A 17,283-nucleotide genomic window follows, 5' to 3' on the forward strand; every position below is an offset into this window, starting at 1 on the left:
AGAGGCCTTGAATGACCTGGTTCATATTGGGTTTTGGACATGAAATTCAAGTTTAATTAATGTGACATTTATTATGTTTTTAGGGTTTATTTCCGACCCATATCAAGTTGCACAATTTAAACCAAAATATAACCTATTATGCAACATCGTACTTTTGCAAATATTTTTAGAGTAAAATAGTATTTTTGCAAATATTTCAGAAGTTGGTGAAATTGCAAAGAATTTAACAAAAAGTTAAATTTTTGGTAAATTTCATAGGAAGTAAGGGCATCTCCAACTGTGTGCTAAAAATTTAAATTTACCCAAATTATACCAATCGTGGAATAAAAAGTGATATCAATCCGGATCAATCAATAGTCTTGGTCTAAATTTTGATCACTATTATAGTAATGTTTTAAATTATAATACTGCAAGTGCACGGTGTCTGTTGTTAGCAGAATCTGGCAAGTACATGTCATATCCAAGAACACGTATTTCAAGAATTTCACTTCAACTACTACAAATTGTTTCTAGATTAAAATGAGTGTTATGAATTTTTTAGCTAACTAAATAATGCAAATTAGACGGGTTTTAAATAAATTAACTAAAATTTAGGGCAATATAAGTTCACCATGTTTGCACCTATTATAGATAACAAACATGTATTTATTTATTGCGTGTATTCAATGTTAGGGTTTGATAAGATTCGAGCTTTAATGGTTGCGCTTGTGTTTCGTGACTTGAATCTGCCCTGACAAGATGCCTACATACCTTGGCACATGCCAAGGATCAAGCCAAAACGTAGTTCTTGGTGATTCATGCCCTCGGAGCTATGGCAGCGAGAGCTCACCAAGGACATAGTGACTTCCATGTCCTTCGAGGATTGAGTCTAAAACGTCGTTCCAGGTAATGGCCTTGTGGCTTGTAGGATGCCTTCGCAGCTTTGTGACTTGTGGAGCTCTTATCCCAAAACATCCTGCTAAAGTTGAAGGGGTAAGACCCTTTATATAGACATAGAGAGTCTAGGAATTAGGGTAGAATTGGGTGACTTGATAGGCAAGTCTCTACCTCAGATTGGACTTTGGAGTCCTAAAAATCAGGAATTAGTTTCCTTCTGAATTTGGGTTGCCTGGAGGCTACTTCTTGTAGAAGTAGTTACTTATTTGAACATATTTATTGGGTTGTTTAATTAGCCACTTTATTAATTACGAATTTAATAAATAGTTAGGGTTTTGGGCCTCATTATTTGGGCATTCCCCTTTGACCAAATCAGGTCTAATTAATGCGACATTAACTCTTACCCTATCCGGGTTATCGTTTTTAGCGTAAAGAGTGGAGCGACCTACACATTTACAATGTTTTTCCTTATTCGAGGCTTCAGGATATTTTCTAAAATTTTCATAATTTTCCAAACTCATTTTTTTACCTTACTCCTATTTTTAGGAATTTTCTGATATTTTTCCTTAATTTTTGGGGATTATCTCGTACACACAAGTATATTTTTAAAATTTTTAAGAATTTTTTCGCACTTTCAAATGTTTTCATAATTTTTCCTAATATTTTAGGAATTTTTCCGTACCTTTCGTATTTTTTCCTAATATCTTAGGAATTTTTCTATACTTCCGGATATTGTTTTTTGTAATTTTTCCTAATATTTTAGGATTTTTTCTACACCTCCAAGTATTTTCGTTAATTTTCAAGAATTTTTCTTAATTTTCTGGGAATTTTCCTTAATTACCAAGAATTTTCCATTATTTCCAGGAATTTTCTTTAATTTTCCAAAATTTTTTCTTAATTTTCTGGGAATATTACTTAATTTTCCGAGAATTTTCCTTAATTTTTCGGGAATTTTCCTTAATTTTCTTGAATTTTTCTATACTTCCGGGTATTTTTAATGATTTTTCCTAATATTTTAGGAATTTTTCTTTTTATAATTTTCCTAATATTTTAGGAATTATTCCGTACCTCCGGGTATTTTCGGTAATTTTTCCTAATATTTTAGGAATTTTTCTGTACCTCCAGGTATTTTTCATGATTTTTCCTAATATTTTAATAATTTTTCTATACCTCCGGATATTTTTTTATAATTTTCCTAATATTTTAGGAATTATTACGTACCTTCGGGTATTTTCTGTTATTTTTTCTAATATTTTAGGAATTTTTCTTTACCTTCAGGTATTTTTTTAATTTTCCCTAATATTTTAGGAATTTTTCTGTACCTCCGGGTATTTTATATAATTTTTTTAATATTTGAGGAATTATTCCGTACCTCCGGGTATTTTCCATAAATTTTCTAATATTTTATGAATTTTTCTGTACCTCCAGGTATTTTTCGTGATTTTTCCTAATATTTTAGATATTTTTCTGTACCTCCGGGTATTTTTTATAATGTTCTTAATATTTTAGGAATTTTTCTGTACCTCCTGGTATTTTATATAATTTTCTTAATATTTGAGGAATTATTCCGTACCTCCGGGTATTTTCCGTAATTTTTCCTAATATTTTAGGAATTGTTCCTTACCTCCGGGTATTTTTCGTAATTTTTCCTAATATTTTAGGAATTTTTCTATACCTCCAAATATTTTTCATGATTTTTCCTAACATATTAGAAATTTTTTCTATACCTCCGGGTATTTTCCGTGATTTTCGTAATATTCTAGGGATTTTTCTATTAATTTTAGGAATTTTTTCTTAACTTAAGGAATTTTTACTTGATTTCTGGAATTTTTCCTAATTTTTTGTTATTTTTCTTTTTTGTTTTTTTTTTGAAAAAATTTTGACCAGAAATCCATTCGGTCAGGATCCTGGTCGAATTATGGTCCCATAGTGTCTGGACGAAACTACTTTCGGTAAGGATGATTCGGTCAGGATCCTGCCCAATTCGGTCAGGACCTCGAGTTAACCCCGTGCTTTTGACCGAATTAAGTCCCCATATTTTCTGGTCGAAGCTACTTTCAGTCAGGATGATTCGATCAGGATCCTGACCCCTTGGATCAGAATTCTGACCCCTGACTGAACGATTCACAAATTAGATCAGGAATCCTGATACCTTGGATCAGGATTCTGACCCTAGGTCGAACGATTCACAAATTAGATCAGGAATCCTGACCTCTTGGATCAGGATTTTGACCCATTGGACTAGGATTCTGACCCCTTGGACCAGAGTTCATAATTTAGATCAGGAATCCTGACCTCTTGGATCAGGATTCTGACCCCTTGGATCAGGATGCATTCTGGTCGAACTGATTGTATACCAGGATGCATTCTGGTCGAATTTCGACCAGATCTCTGCTCTAACTATGAGCTGATTTGTCATCCTAGTCGTATGGATTTTCGACCAGGATTCTCCCCTTTTCAGTGAACACTCTCGTCGGATTATGGGCTATTTCAACACTTTGGTCGAATTGATTTTCAACCAGGAATCCTGACCCCGTATACCAGGAATCCTAGTCCTTTAGATCAGGAATCCTGATCCCGTATACCAGGAATCCTAGTATTTTAGACCAAGAATCCTAAATTACGGTTTACAAGCCTTTTAATGGCCATAACTTTTCGCTCATTTTTCTGATTTGAGCATATAATATACCGAATCGAAGCTTATTACGAGCTCTAACTCATGATGGCATCTTCATATTTTTTTTGTGTTCCTTTATCCCTCAATTTGGACGGAAAGTGGCCTATACGAGCTTTCAATCAACGTGGCCTCTACGAGCCTTATTTCTAGTTAGTCTAACCAGGTGAGTTGTCCTACTTAGATTCTCAACTAGATTAAGCCTTGAGGTTTAAGGTACGTTGAGCCTGAGTACCTTATTTTGTCAAAATGTTTTCAAGTTTATGGGATCCTTGTCCTAAATATGTTCATGTTTAGGGACGACCCTTCGAAAATAGATATTGCCTTTCCTTTCTGCCCAACTCAGGACGCCTTGATCTTTCCAAGGACTAAGTCTCTCTATCGAAGAATCTATCTTTTTCTCTTACATTATAGTCATCGAAACTTGTCACAGATGCTCAACAATCCTGGTGTTAGCTTCAGTGAATCTAAAGGATGTGTCATGTCTTCCTCGTTCTCTCCGGGCTCAAAGACCTCAACCTTTGTAGTTTTTTGAATGATTCATAATGGCATCACAACCTCAACTTTACCAGCCAGTAAGAATGGAATAACTCCTATCACTTTTTTGCAAGTGGCATGTCTGCCTAGTCATTTCTCGAGTATTCGTCCCTCTTTCAGTCCATCAAGGATTACTCGACTTCCTGTGGAGCAGGATTTACTATCGCTCTTCTCACATCATTGATGTTGTACTGTCTTCTATCACCCGTCACTAGGATTCGTGGGAGTTCATACCTTTATATCGCACTTTTTTACGGGAATTGTGTCACTTGGTTGTTGGTTATACAAGTAAGGGTTTTAGCCTCAATCCTCTTTGTGTCAGGATCTACCTCCGGGCACTGGCTATGGGAATGTATCAAGAGTATCAATCTTATACATTGTAAATGAGACATGGGAATTGGTTAAAATCAATATCTCATAAGATTTTCTAACTACATGTGTGTGCTTCCGAAATCAAATATACTTTCCTATCACAATCTTTGGCTTCGAACATCATCTTTGGCCAATATAATCTAAATAGGATACGTTTTGAGGGAAAACCTTGCCCCCCAAGTGTAGCCCACGGTTCTCTTCACGTGCTTCTTTTAAGGCCAATTCCGTTTTTCGGGGGTTCGGGCATTTCAAGTAAGGAATCACGAACTACTCCTTACATAAAGTCTTTCCAATCAAATTGAAACTCCAAATCTTTTCCGGTGTTTTTCATGCTCCCATGGCATTGTTGGGTCACCGACTAGTTTCGGATTGAGTCACCTAGGCAATAAGTCCTTACACGTATTGGTGTTATCAGTTTCGTATTAGTTTTTGGGTCTTCGAGACTTAGAAGTAAAAACTTCCCGTATAATTTTGTATCTCTTGAGTCACGACCTTCATGTCTTCCTCCCTCAGGATGTAGAATTCATCAAATTCAGTCATGACTTCACAAGTCTCTCATATTTTATTGACGAATTTATTGTTTCTAAAATTCTTGGGAGTGTGCTGCAAAGCTCGTAGAACCTTGGGCACTTAAAATTTTTCCAAATAAACCCCCTCAACTTTCCCGTTGGTCGACTTTTCTTGATTTTAAACAGCCTGGTTAAACAGTATATCGGTCAGGATTCAGTCTCCTTTCGAGCTGAATTCTGCTCGACTACTTTTTTGTGTCAGCCCTGCCCCTCGGGTGCTGTTCATAAATGAACTTCCTACGAGGTTAGTTCCGCTTTCTAGGGTCCCAGGTATTCCAAGTATGGAATAATAAAAAATTTCTTATATAACATCCCCTCAATCAGAGCATATATAGGTGCTTTTCCAACGGCTTTCATGCCTCTCATACATTGGGAAACCACTAGTTTCGAGGTAAACCTTCATAAAATTAATCCAACAATTTTCCACACCTACTGATAGTATAATTTATAAATCTCTATATTTGAATATGCAAACTAAATTAGGACATTATCCTTCATCATTTCCTTCACTAGGATGTAACTTTACATAATTTATTCACGACTTCACAGGCCTCTCTCATACTTTGTTTTGAATTACGGATTTACTTGAGAAATCACCAACATTGAGTCTCCATAGACTTTGAGGTTTTTAACCCTCAAGGTCCGAGCTAAGCCAAGTCTGGCCATTGAGGCCTTATTTTTGACTTCGTCATTCATTATTGAGAAATACGATGTCGAGGCTAACTATATCATTATTCTATCATGAATTTGCAACACTCACTTTTGTTTTGAATGTTCCATCAAAATAGAGAACCAAATAGTACTTCAGTATCATCTCTTTATCTTGTCCTACATTTTTCCTTTCCCACATAGGGTATCTCGTCCTACCCCCAACTTCTTGGTTGTCAATGGGACATTCAACCATGAAGTCGATCAAATCTTGAACCTTAAACATGGTACATGTTTATACTAAATTCGTCAGGATCAGTTGTCCACTTAAACAACCTTTCATCATCCTTAGGGCAGTGCATTGTGCCCCCTGGGGCTAGTTTTTTTTTAATCTTGCACATTTGGAAATACTATTTAACTTCCTCATGCTGTGGTCATGGCTAACGCGAACTTCTCAATACTGGAGTTATTCACACAAAATTTACTATCCTAGCAAATGGGTTGCCGAACCTCCATGTCTTTTCTTACAGGGGCAAGTCTCAATTACGCAATTGAGTTTTCCATGTATAAATTTAGTACTTCTGGTGTTCAGGTTTTTTGTTTCTTCAATTTCTCAAAGATTACATGGCTTTCATCAATCCATAAAGGGTCCTTTACTTTGTTCAATATCGTGAATAAGGGCAAATACTTGTCACTGGGTTCGGAGATGAAGCTCTCCTAAATTGCACTTTTTAGTTTCTCTTTGTTCTTAATGAAAGATGAGGGTTCCATAACCAGGAATCTTATCAACATTGGCCTTGATTCCCCACTCAAAGATGTGGCCCAAAAATTTACAGATCCTACCTCGTGTTGGGAACCACGGACTTAGGGTGTTACTCCATTTTACGATAAAGATTATGAAAAGAGGATTACCTTGTTAATGATTGATTCCAGGCTCTTCTATTGTATTCCCAAATTCCCTTGAGCGAAGTGTGGCCTCCGTCTTCTCAAGTTATCCTCTCTTCTTGCTCCTTGGTGGCTACAATATGTTTTCACACAATTCTAAGCAAGAAGAGAATAAGAATATATATAGGCTACAATAGGGACCATGGATAATTAGGTCGGGCCTTCTAATTACATCTTGAGCCTAGCCCAATGTAATTAAATATTAATTCAATCCACTAAAGAATTAATATTTGCACTACCTTTCCTAATACCGTAATTTAATTAATTCGGTTCCAATATTATTTGCTTATTAAATTCCCCATGTTTAAAATATCATATGTCCATTAATTAAATAAATTACTGATAATTTATTTAATTAATATCTTTTATCCTTGATCATCCACTCAACCTTTATTTAATTATGCCAGAATAAATTCCACCTGCAGGGTTTCACATAATTAAATCTTTTTGAGCTTTCAAGGGGACATCATTAACCCGAATATTATCAGGACATTGATTTCTTCAATAAATAATATCCACCATGTATATAATTCCATCACCCAAAATATAATGATATAATTCAAAAGAATTATTTCATATATAAATAAAAGCATGTAAATAATATACACGTGTCAATTACTATTTCCGGATTAAGAACCTAAGCATTAATAATAACATAGAATTTTAATTCTCCTTCTTAATCAGTATTAAGGGAACAATTCTAAATTTGATCCTGTTCAATATACACAAAGTATACTAGTATTATTTATTAGTCAATATAAACTAATCTAAATAATACTACAGCCATACCAGTGGATTGTCCAACACAACCTGTGTTGTGAACCTTATTATATTATATAACCGTATTTAACAATCTAATATTCTGTATCCCATTTGATACTAGATTGTTCACAATATATAATATTAGACAACATGTAAACATTCAAATGATTCTCAAATAAACTGGCCAGAAATAAATGTACATACTTCAAATAAATATTTTCAGTATACACTAACAATCTCCCACTTATACTCAAAATATTCTATGTGTACATCAGTTTTTATTTAATCCACTATTACATAAAAATGTATGTGTCCATCCATCTGACTCCTATCGCTTCCACATGCTTGTCAAAAACCTTGGTTGGCAAGCTCTTTGTGAAAGGATCTGCTCGGTTGTCTTCTTATGATATGTGAGCCACAACGATATCCCCTCGCTTTACGATTCCTCGTATGAGATGATACTTACGTTCAATATGTTTAGCTGCTTTGTGGTCTCGCGGTTCCTTTGAATTTGCCACAGCACTAGTGTTATCACAATACACCGTCAAGCTCCTAGGCAAATTAGGTACCACATCTAAGTCCAAAAGGAAGTTCCTGAACCATACAGCCTCCTTGGCAGCCTCAGAGGCCGCCACGTACTCGGCCTCCATGGTGGAGTCTGCAATGCATTTCTGCTTTACACTCTTCCATATAACGGCTCCACCTCCCAAAGTAAAAACATATCCCGAGGTTGATTTCCTCTTATCCCTATCTGATTGGAAATCTGAATCAGTATATCCCAAAGGAAATAGATCTGAGGCCTTGTAAATTAACATATACTCCATAGTCTTTCTCAGGTACTTGAGTATAGTTTTTACTGCACTCCAATGTTCCTGACCTGGGTTCGACTGATATCTACTAACCATGCCTACAGCAAAGCAGATGTCAGGCCTCGTACATAACATAGCATACATTAAGCTTCCACATGCTGAAGCATAAGGAACTGCTTTCATGCTCTCTATATCCTTAGGTGTCGAAGGACACTGCTTCTTAGATAGAGCAACTCCGTGCTTAAAAGGTAGAAAACCTTTCTTGGAGTTCTGCATGTTAAAACGAGCTAATACTTCATCAATGTAGGGCTCTTGAGATAAAGCCAACATCCTTTTCTTGCGATCCCTTATAACTTTGATCCCAAGGATGTATGCCGCTTCACCTAAGTCCTTCATGTCAAATTGTTTGAACAACCATGCCTTTACTGATGACAACATCTCAACATTGTTTCCAATGAGTAAAATATCATCTACATATAGTACTAGAAAAACCACTGCATTACCTTTACTTCTCTTATACACGCACGATTCGCTTGGACTTTGATCAAATCCATATGACTGGACTGCCTGATCAAAACGAATATTCCAGTCTCTAGAATCTTGTTTAAGTCCATAAATAGACCTCTTAAGCTTACATACCAGATGCTCTTGACCTTCCTTAATGAATCCTTTTGGTTGCTGCATATAGATGGTTTCTTCAAGACTTCCATTAAGAAAAGCTGTCTTGACATCCATTTGCTAAATCTCATAATCGAGATGAGCTGCTATAGATAAAAGGATACGGATTGACTTAAGCATGACTACCGGTGAAAAGGTTTCCTCATAATCGATACCTTATTTCTGAGTATACCCTTTCGCAATAAGTCTTGCTTTCCAGGCTTTCACCTTTTTATCTAATCCCCTCTTTTTCTTGTAGATCCACTTACATCCAATAGGTTTTATACCTTTGGGTGGTTCCACGAGCTCCCAAACCTGATTAGAATACATTGATTCTATCTCAGATTCCATCGCCTTTTGCCAAAGATCTGCATCTTTGTCTTGTGCTGCCTCTTTGTATGTACGGGGATCATCATCATGTTCACCAGAGACCAAGTCAGAAGACTCACCCAAAAACATTAATCTATCAGGCTGTTGAACAACCCTCCCACTACGACGAGGCACTGGTGCGGTATTAGTGACAGGTTGTACATTATGTTGTGGTTGTTCTACTTGTACTACAGCTTCATGGGTATTATTTGTCCCTCCCACTAGTTCCTCTAAAACGACACTACTCATGGGTTTGTGATTCATTATATATTCCTCCTCTAAGAATCTTGCATTGGTGCTAACAATGACATCCCGATTCTTCGGACTATAAAATAAATATCCTTTCGTTCCCATGGGGTAGCCTACAAACAACCTTACTTCTGTACGAGATTCTAACTTAGTCGCGTTCTTGTTCAGCACATGTGCTGGACAACCCCATATTCGAATATGTCTTAGACTCGGTTTATCCCCGGTCCACAATTCTAAGGGGGTTTTAGGAACCGACTTAGAAGGTACTAAGTTCAGAAGATAAGCTGATGTCTCTAAGGCATGTCCCCAAAATGACTTGGGTAAATCCGAATAACTCATCATCGATCTAACACTCTCTAAAAGAGTCTGGTTCCTTCTCTCTGCTACACCGTTCTGCTGGGGTGTGCCTGGTGTAGTTAACTGGGATTCTATCCCATTTTCTGATAAATATTCCCTAAATTCTCCAAGCAAGTATTCGCCACCATGATTTGATCGTAGTGACTTGATACTTTTATTAAGTCGCTTCTCCATTTTAGCTTTGTACTCTTTGAACTTATCAAAGCACTCAGACTTACGGTGCAACAAATAAACGTACCCATATCTAGAATAATCATCAATGAAAGTGACGAAATATTCATAACCACCTCTTGCTTGGATATTCATGGGTCCACATAAATCAGAGTGAACCAATTCTAACAGTTGTTTGGCTCTATTCCCTTTTGCCTTGAAAGGCCTATTAGTCATTTTACCTTCCAAGCAGGATTCACAAACTGGAAATGGCTCCACTGCCAATGAGCTTAAAGGCCCGTCTACTACCAGTCTTTGAATCCTCCTCAAGTTAATATGACCTAATCTCAAGTGCCAAAGATATGTTTGGTTCAAACTAGAAGGTTCCTTTCTTTTAGTAGAGTTAGAAGATGTGTTGTTCAATTCCCAAAATTGCAGTTGCAGTGCAGGTTGACTAGGATTAATTATATACAAATTGCCTTGCAATGTACCAAAACATATAATTCGTTTATTCATCATAATAGAAACATTACGATCCAAACAAACATTATAACCATCCAAAGCAAGTTTAGAAACCGAAATTAAATTCCTTCTAAAAGAAGGTACATAAAGACAATTGTTCAAAACCAAAATCCTATCAGAACCAAAAGATAAATGAATAACTCCTACTGTAACTACTGCTACTTTCGTAGCATCTCCCATGAACACGTATATCTCACCATCTCTAAGCATTCTGGATAGTTGAAACCCCTGCATAGAATTACAAACATGATCAGTGGCTCCTGTATCTACACACCAAGTGCTCGTAGATATAGCCGCTATAAATGTTTCTGTAACTAGAGAAAGAGTACTGGTTTGTCTTCTTAGGAAGAGGACAATCCTGTTTCCAGTGACCTGACTGTTTGCATCTGAAGCACTTTCCCTTAGGCTTTTTCACACCACCCTGAACTCCCACTGCCTTCACAGCTATAACGACTCGTGTAATCTTTTTGAATTATTTAATTGTGCAATTATGGAAATTAGTAAATAAATAAAATATGCGTGTTGGTTTTAACCGCTATGTGTTGTTTGATTATTATCCATATGTGATTTATAGTATATCGGGTTGTCCACGCGATTAATTATGGAGTCATATTGAATTGTTTTCACTTTTAAAAGTGAATTTAGTGCAAATTTATTTGCATAAATATTTGGAATGTCTCTAAAATTGTTTTTGTGATTTTACAATTACAATATTTATTTTTGGGATTTTATAAAACTGAAAAATCAATATTTCATCAATTATTTAACCCTGTATGATTTTCTGATTGTATTTATTTGTAAAATTTATATTTAATTCAGAAAATCTTTAAAAATTATGGAACTTATATTTGTTTAAGTTTAAAATATTCCGAGAATTTTAAAATTATTTTAGAAATTTTCGGGATTAATTTTACTCGCGCGTTGTTTTGCTTATTTGTTAAAATCGGGTATAAAGTGCATTTTAAAAATTATTTTAAAATTATAAAATTTACGTTTTTATTTACTTCGGGATATTTATAACATTTTAAGACTATTTTCATGATTTTCTGAATCTGTTTTAAATAAAGCTCGGTCCGTTAGTTAGGAATTGCGGGTATGGAGTGCGTTTAAGAAATACATAAAAAAATTGCAAAATTTTTATTTTATTAACTTTTTAATATTCCAGAAATTTTAAGATTATTTTGAAATTATTTAGATTAAATTTTAATGCGCGATATGTATCGTTAATAGCTTATTTACAGTGTCATATCAGGACAAACTGAGTCTTAGGGCTTTCGTGATTATCTCGAATACACGTGTCGTATTTTCAGTAAAATTTTGGACACGTGTTACATTATAAACCAGTAAGAGAATGAAATAAAAGGATAAAAACACAGACACGCACACGCAGACCCACCTCTCTCTTCCAGTTAATCTCACTCAATCTCTTTTCTTTTTCTTCTCCGGGTGTTTCCCTCCCCATGAACATCTTGTTTTCCCCTGTGATTCTACTTTTACCGACTTCCCTTCTCGGGCTGTCACCTTCATTTTCTCCGGTAAGCCGCCGCCGGAGTTCCGGTCGGCGAAGGCTTTTCCAGTGGTGTTTCTGCTTGTATGTATATGTGGGTATATGCGTGTATAGCTTCTATGTGTGTGTCTCTGTTGTAGTCCTGCCATGTTACTATAGTTGCTCTGTTCTTTGGGCCGCCTGAGTCGCAAAAATTCCGGTTATTTTCCGGTTGGGGCCGCGTGTTTGCGCGTGCTTCTAGCTGGGTTGTGATTTTTGTTAATTTTAATCTTAATCCCTATCCTGCAGAAATTACTTGATTGGAGTTCGTGAAATAAAGTTGCTTTCGTGCGGTATATTATAAAACCTAATCGGTGAAATTTGCGTTGGAAGCCCGAATTTAATCGGGTACCCGTAAATTTTACCGCCGCCGGCGATGAGCCTCGGTGAGCCGACGGTGGACTGTGATGATCGTTATCTGAGTCCTAATATTTTAAAATAAATAAATTAGTTCATGAAATTATCTTTGAAATGAGAATTTGATTTTTATATTAAAGTCAAGTACGTAAGTTAATGAATAAATTTTGATTGGATTGATTGTTGGCTTGAATTGGTGGTTGGATTTTGGGTTATGGTTGTTGTGAACTTGATTGTAGTTGGTTTGACGTCGATTGTATTCGACGGGTAGTCCGATAAACAAAGGAGACGCTGCCCGATTTTCGGAAAATCGAACTACGAAAATACGGGAACGTACTCGGGGATTATCGGGACGTCGAGTGAGTATAAGTATGTACATAAGCGTAAATTTTATACAAAACCTGAATTGTACATTGTAGTGGAATGTTTTGTCGAAACCAATAACCCTAATTTCATACGATAACAAGTATACTTATTTTCTGAAAACGAACACCGAATCGATTTTCGATAACGTGAGCCCTGACTGATGCATGTATTGCAATACTGTATGTGTTACGAGTCGGGTTTGAATATCGTTAAGTAGAAATTAGTATTGAGGATATGTCAAGCATACCTAGACGTCTAATATAAGGTATTTCGACCCTATAGGTTATAGTCGGGAACCTGAAAGTGGACGATGGACTAAAGATAACATAGTGGTCAGTTGACGAGCTCAATAGAGTTTCAACAGAAAGACCTGAGTGTCGGAGTCGAATCCAATGGAAGCTAGTGGTTGGACGTTAGAACCTGAGCAGCAGAGTCGGCTCAGAGTTGATCAGTAATAGTTGTAAAGCCTTGTAAGGCAAGTATTTTCAAACTTTTCTTCAAGATATATTACCAATGTTTTTGAACTGTTTCATAACATGTCGTTATTATTCAAAATAACTCTTGTTTACATTGCAAGTGCATTAAACTATTTACCCTTGAATCCCTGATTTTCTTGATCTTGAGCCGTAAGCCTTGTTCTTTGTAAACCATCCTTTGTTGATCCTCAGACACCAACCCACACAAATATGATACTATTTCCCAAATGTTTAACTACCAAATACCAGAAGAAAATGGTTTGAAAACACAGAAACTTTTATACTCCAACCATTCTTTATAACTTTAAAGAACTATACCTCGAAAAAAAATCACTATTTGTTCAATACCTGATTCTTTTACAGATTGAAAACCGTTTCTTTTACATACCCTGATATACCCTTGTGATATCCATGAGTTCCCTTACGTTTTATTCAAATGTTTAATCATTATTGATTATGATCTTGTTTTATTGAATTATATCGTTTATCATATTGAACTGCTTTAGAATTGGATAGTTTTTATATATGAGGACCATATTCGTGGTCAGGCCATACCAATGGTCAAGTTAGGCCAATGTGTGCCTTGGATCCAGTAATTAGAGCAGTGCTATGTGCTTTGCTCGGGGTTAGTGCGTGACTGATCAGCAGCCTAACCTTGGTTTTAAAACTTAAAATGAATATCCAATTCTAATAATTAGTTAAAAAGAAACTTGATTCCTTTGAATCAACTCATTTGACCATTGTTTAACTTCCGTTATCGATATCGTGACTTGCTGAGCTAGTTAGCTCACCCTTGCGATTCTTTTATATATTTTACAGTTGAAAAGAATATGGATGATAGTGAAGTTCCTTAGTCCAAAGTGCGGGATAAGGTTCCAGTCGAGTTGGATTGAGATAGCAGAAGTTTCATGCGGTAAAGAGATAGTCAGATTGTAAGAATGATTTTATTATCAATTGTAAGTTAAATTAGTTGGGATTTGGTACGATGTAATAATTAAGGTTGTGACTTGTTTACATACTTTAACCTGTTGCGATCCGTGGTTTTGTGAAGCAGGGTCATTATAAATAATATTTCTTATACAGGTTGATATATTGTGTTTGTGTTGTGGACCCCAAACTTCTGACCCGGGATTGGAGGGCGCCACAACAACTTTCTATGTCTGAGCCTTTTTCTTCTTCTTAATACCTTTCGGCTTAGAGGAAGAACCTTTCTCAGCCACATTCACTTGAACACTCTGCCGAAATAATCCTTCAGCTGCCTGAAGTTCTGTCAGCAGTTCCGCGAGACTATACTGCCTCTTGTTCATGTTGTAATTCAAGCGGAACTGCTCAAAACTCTTGGACAAGCTCATAAGGATAATGTCAATCTGGGTTTCCCCGTCAAGTTCAGCACCAAGGATCTCTATCTCATTCAGATGCGACATCATCTTGAGAACATGATCCCTTACAGGTGTGCCTTCAGCCATCTGAGTGTTCATTAAAGCCTTCATGGCTACTTGCCTAGCAACCCTATTCTGATCTCCAAAAAGTTCCTTGAGATTAAAGAGCATATCCGAAGCAGTGGCCATAGACTGATGCTGATGCTGCAAAACACCCGACATTGCTGCCAGAATGTAACATCGCGACATCTCATCAGCCTTAATCCACCGTTTATAATACTCTTTCTCATCTTCAGGAGCATCATCAGCAGGCTGTTCAGGCTTGGGTTCATAAGTGCAAAACTTGTCTCCTCAGCAGTCAACACAATGTCCAAATTTCGTTTCCATTCAATATAGTTAGGTCCGGTAAGTTTGTTATCCTTAAGTATGGTGAATAGTGGATTAAAACCCATTTTATCCTGAGAATCATGCATAAAAACATCACATAAATAAGGGTGCATTAATTATTAAGATCTATTGATTCCTCTAACAATTATTAAAATTTAATGCACTAACATATAAACACCATAAGCTTCTGGTACGCCACGATCTGTGAAATGTATACCACCTAATTTTGTTTAAATGTTACTTCGGTCCTATTACTAAACAATATGCTACGTTGGGGTGGACTATATTATTTTTCATAGCTAAGTGTATACCATCATCAAATCTTAAATTATTTGAAATCTATGGAACTTGGTACGCCACGATGGGTGGCGTGTATACCTTCCAATATTCGTAATTTTGCCTTGAATAGAATACTTCAATTCAATATTCATCAATGGTTTGATTTCCAGGTAGTGGAGGAGTCACATCGGTCTCTCTTAAAACCCACAGCCTTACAAGTTCGATGAACTCGTTTTTGACAAAATCGCCCCAAATCAGAAATAAAGAAAATCCGTATTTTATTCCTTTTAAAATTAATTTAAGAAGTTTGTTCTAGTAATTTCTATAACATTCTAGACACCATAAATTACATGCCACGATGGGTGACGTATATATAATTTATATTCATCTTTATGTTAAATTACCTACAACCAATAATGGAGACCATGGGATTTCATATTAATTCCCTCTCCCACTTAGAATTTTTTATTAAAATTGAGGAATTTTAAAATTAAATGGGGCCCTATGTTGTTATAATTATGTTTAATCATGCATTCAAAATACACACATAATTTTAGCAACATATAACATTTAATTAAAGCAATAAATAAATTTTATGTCCATGTCGTCCTAATTAAGTTAAACATGCAATTTTAAAAGAATTACACACATAATTAACGACACACATAATCAATAAATTAAAGCAATAATTAAAATTTAATGGAAAAAATTAAATAAATTTTTCACTATTATGGCCCTTGAAAAAAAATCTAGCTCTCAAAAAAATCTGCCCCAAGCGCGCCCCGACGCCCCCAGCAGCCCCAGCAGTCCCAGCTGCCGCAGCAGCCCCAGCAGCCCCTTGTAATCGCATAGCGGAACAAAAAACTATCGGAATTGATTTCCGATCGCACATAACTATTACAAAATACCCGGAACAATTACAAAAAAAATAGATCTAATACAAAACTAATTTTGTAAAATCTATTCTAACACGATCAACCCTCGTGTAAATTACAACCACGATTAAACCACGTGGAAACCAAAACAAAAATTAACCACGATTAAACCACGTGGGATCCAAAAACATAATTAAAATATACATGGCCATAATAGTGGATTAACAACCTGCATCAAAACCAATACAAGCAAAACACTATATACACGCATATATAATTACGACATGGACATTATATCATAAAACGTAGAACCCATTATCAGGCTCTGATACCAATTGTTGGGAACCACAGACTTAGGGTGTTATTACGTTTTACGATAAAGATTACGAAAAGAGGATTACCTTGTTGATGGTTGATTCCACGCTCTTCTATTGTATTCCCAAATTCCCTTGAGCGAAGTGTGGCCTCCGTCTTCTCAAGTTATCCTCTCTTCTTGCTCCTTGGTGGCTACAATATGTTTTCACACAATTCCAAGCAAGAAGAGAATAAGAATATATATAGGCTACAATAGGGACCATGGATAATTAGGTCGGGCCTTCTAATTACATCTTGAGCCTAGCCCAATGTAATTAAATATTAATTCAATCCACTAAAGAATTAATATTTGCACTACCTTTCCTAATACCGTAATTTAATTAATTCGGTTCCAATATTATTTGCTTATTAAATTCCCCATGTTTAAAATATCATATGTCCATTAATTAAATAAATTACTGATAATTTATTTAATTAATATCTTTTATCCTTGATCATCCACTCAACCTTTATTTAATTATGCCAGAATAAATTCCACCTGCAGGGTTTCACATAATTAAATCTTTTTGAGCTTTCAAGGGGACATCATTAACCCGAATATTATCAGGACATGGATTCCTTCAATAAATAATATCCACCATGTATACAATTCCATCACCCAAAATATAATGATATAATTCAAAAGAATTATTTCATATATAAATCAAAGCATGTAAATAATATACACGTGTCAATTACTATTTCCGGATTAAGAACCTAAGCATTAATAATAACATAGAATCTTAGTTCTCCTTCTTAATCAGTATT

The sequence above is a fragment of the Apium graveolens genome, chromosome 4 (genome assembly GCF_009905375.1).
Source record: "Apium graveolens cultivar Ventura chromosome 4, ASM990537v1, whole genome shotgun sequence".
NCBI lineage: Eukaryota > Viridiplantae > Streptophyta > Magnoliopsida > Apiales > Apiaceae > Apium > Apium graveolens.